This window comes from Bos mutus, chromosome 20 (genome assembly GCF_027580195.1).
Source record: "Bos mutus isolate GX-2022 chromosome 20, NWIPB_WYAK_1.1, whole genome shotgun sequence".
Lineage (NCBI taxonomy): Eukaryota > Metazoa > Chordata > Mammalia > Artiodactyla > Bovidae > Bos > Bos mutus.
In genome coordinates, this window is record NC_091636.1 from 20,569,323 (window position 1) to 20,573,171 (window position 3,849).

Sequence of the window (3,849 nt, forward strand, 5' to 3'; positions counted from 1 at the left end):
CCCAGAGTGATGGAGAAGCCACGTGTGTGCACCATGCAATGCATCAGACGCTGAGGATCGAGGGCAAGTGCCAGGACTGTCCTTGGTGCTGGTAGTACAAAGAGGCAGGAAGTTTTCTTGCCAACAGGCTTGGCTTTAGCCCTTGAGGCTTTCAGTGACAGGGCCTTGAGGAGAAAGATAAGTCTACAGAAGCTGCCTGGGGACCCAGCTGGCCACCAGCATCATGCAGCCCCTTGGAAGAGAACGGAACACCGTGGCTGATGGGTTCCGGGTTGGTTTCTTAGGATGGATATGACAGTGGGGAGAGAGATGGGGATTGGGGCTGTGGTTCTGAGACTGGCATGTGCTTCCCTCCAGGGCCTGTGTGAAATGATCCACCGGGAATGGGTAGAGAATACTGAAACTCTTACGAGGCCATTAATGCCCTTATATTTGTGTGTGTGTGTGTTAGTCGCTCAGTTGTGTCTGACTCTTGGCGACTGCATGAACTGTCGCCACCAGGCTCCTCTGTTCATGAAATTCTCCAGACAAAAATACTGTAGTGCATAGCCTTTCCCTTCTCCAGGGGATCTTCCCAACCCAGGGATTGAACTAGGGTCTCCTGCATTGTAGGCAGATTCTTTATGATTTATGGTAAATTTTAAAAAGAAGAAAATGTTGATCTGATAGTAAACTGTATGCAATTTATGAATGAATGAATGAGTGAATGTCAGAGATATGTGCCTGATTATTTCTCCTATATCACTTTTGGATGTACATTATGAATTTATTTATTCGTGACCGTTGGTCTAGATTGTCAATAGAGTGCTTGAAGCTCTCGTCCCTAGAGTCTAGGTTGGATGGGGAACAAAGCCAAACCACAAGAGAGCTGAGAGAATGAGGGGAAATGGACAGAACGGGGGATGGAAGGTGGAGGACACCACTAGTGGGATGATGCTAAATGATGTCACTCAGTTGTGTCTGACTCTTTGCGACCCTGAGGACTGTAGCCCACCAGGCTCCTCCATCCACGGGATTCTCCAGGCACTCCCCATTCTCTACTGGAGTGGGTTGCCATTTCCTTCTCCAGGGGATCTTCCTGACCCAGGGATCGAACCCAGGTCTCCTGCATTGCAGGCAGATGCTTTAACCTCTGAGCCACCAGGGATGATGCTATGTTATTCCAAAGTCAGATTTGTAACCAGAGGAAGGAGGGAATGAAGGGGGGAGGGTAGTGATGGTCCATATAGATACGGAAGTGCCATGTTGATGGGAGGCTCTAGGATAGAAAAGAAGGTGGTAAGCCACCAAGATGCCAGTGGGAGGTTTGGGGGCAGTCGTGGGCTTCCCTGATAGCTCAGTTGGTAAAGAATCCGCCTGCAATGCAGGAGACCCTGGTTCAGTTCCTGGGCTGGGAAGATCTGCTGGAGAAGGGATAGGCTACCCACTCCAGTATTCTTGGGCTTCCCTTGTGGCTCAGCTGGTAAAGAATCCGCCTGCAAATGCGGGAGAACTGGGTTTGATCCCTGGGTTGGGAAGATCCCCTGGAGAAGGGAAAGGCTACCCACTAAAGTATTCTTGGCCTGGAGAATTTCATGGACTATATAGGGCATGGGGTTGCAAAGAGTTGGACACAACTGAGCGACTTTTCACTCACTCACAGTGGGCGAACAGGTGGCGTGAGGAGGGAAGGAGGGATTTGTATGAAGGTGGAAGAGCAATGTTGTCTCCAAGGGGTCAAGAGGACACAGATCTCCTTCCCCATCCCTGGGAGTCTGGGAGCAGTGGAGTGGGGTGGTGAGTTGATGGCTGAGAGAACCAGACTCCAAAGGAAACAGGAAGAGAAAGGAGTGCTTCCCCCACTAGTCAGGGGAGGATTTCTCACCATGGAACAGAAGTTTCAGAGGGTGCAATAGGAGTAGGTGTTGGTGGAGCAAATGAGACAGGCTGGAGGTGTCTGTGGGGAAAGAGGGCACACTGCCCACACTCAGGGCTCACCCCTCTGCACCACGGGTGTGCTGATATCAAATGCTCTATTGGGTGGGTTGTGGAATAAATGTGGTAAGCATAGCTGACATTTTTTTTAAGAGAGTGTACAAATGTCTTTTCATTCAAAAACACAAAATATGTTATCTGTGGGCGTGCACCATGACAGCTGTAAACCATCATGCACTTTGTCAGCCGATACCCCTAACTGAAACCTGTAACCTTTTCTTTGGTCTTTTTTTTTTTTTTCAAGTGATTTCTCTGAAGTTACTGGTGAGAAATGCAGCTCTGAGAACACGCCACCTCCACACCGCCTCCACACCACCTCCACCCACTCTGGCCATGCAGGATCCTCCCCTCTTCAGTATCTTTGCTACAACTTCTGCTCTGTTTCACACAGCAGAAACAGCCATGAGGCAGCTCTCAGTACCTTAGTAGGACCGGTGATGCCTTTTTTTTTTTTCCTTAGTCATATCTCCAAGCAGAGCATCATCACCAGCTTCTGAATTGGCTTTGACGAACGTTCTTAGCTGTCAAGGATCCTTTTAACTGTCACTTTGGGCAAGGTTATGTTATTGCAGACATTTTGAATATTTAACAAAAATAATTTCTATAGCAGTTTTTTAAAAAAAATTTATTGGATTTGGTGTGTCCAAAGCTGGAATATGATGAACCCAACCAAACCACCTCCTAGAAAGATGGCTTCTTCAAAAGCAGCTGGGCAGCACTGAATGCATCTGGAACTCTTTGCTCTCATTCATTCCACCCCACATGTTCCACCAGTCTTCAGCATGGCTGTTGCATCTGATTGTTTTATAGTACTCAATTCTTCCTCTTCGTACTCACTGACAGTAACCTTCCTTGATTATGATTTTCAATTTGTGACTGATCACCTTTTCCTTTCAAGAGCAGAGACTCATCTTTGACCTCAATGACTTCTCCTTTTCTGAGGCTGAACATCTTCAAGATTTAGGGTCAACTCCTCCTCTCTAAACACCTGCAAAAGCATTTAAAAATGAGTCAGTTCCAGGGCTTAGTTTTCCTTTATTATACCAAATTTATTCATAATACATTATGCAGGTGTTTTGATGAGAATCCAGAAACATCTTGAGACACCATATTTCTCTGAAATGTGAGAATTTAAAACCATCGCTGTTCCAGGACAAGTCTTGTGGATAGAGCTTTTTATTGCATTCATTTGCATTATTGTGTTCCCTTCTCAGAACTCCTGTCAATTAACAACAGCTTGATCTTGCAGTTGAGATAGCAGAACCCAGAGAAAATTCACCCCAAGTCACACACTTGCAAGATGGTGGAGCCAGGACTAGACCCAGTGTTCTTTCTGCTAGATCATTCTGCCTTTTCAGAATTAAGGACAGATCAGACAATAAGCTTATTCCTGATCGGGCATATGACAGGTTCGAGCTGGAGGGGACCCCTCTCTATACCTATTTCAACTCCACCTTCCTAGATATTCAGTAGATGTATCTAATTAGGAAAAATGCAAATTATTTGACTGTGTACCTATAAATATTATCCCTGGAAAGAAAAAGAACATTTGGTAAATGTGAAAAAAAAATGGGGAAAATTTGCATGTTATCCTTGTGTAGGGGCCATGTTAATCTTCTCTGTATTGTTCCAGTTTTAGTACACATGCTGCCAAGCAATCTCCAGGCTCTTTTAAAATGAATATACTATAAGAGAAAATACTAGAGTATATCACATATAGTAAAGATAACTACTGTTTTGTGAGATTTTGTGTTGTGCATATCTGTAATACTGTGGGTGATGATGTAAAATTTATTCCATACTGTGGATTGTGCTAACAATTGTTGAAAAGTCACGGGTACAGCAGAAAGATCATTAGAAAATGGCTTCAATGAC

At 45.1% G+C, this 3,849-nt stretch overlaps 1 pseudogene; it reads right to left on the reverse strand.

Annotated features, from left to right (window-relative positions):
• Positions 1-3,537: 3,537 nt before the first annotated feature.
• Positions 3,538-3,632, reverse strand: LOC138984276 (U6 spliceosomal RNA; annotated as a pseudogene).
• Between the last annotated feature and the right edge of the window lie 217 nt (positions 3,633-3,849).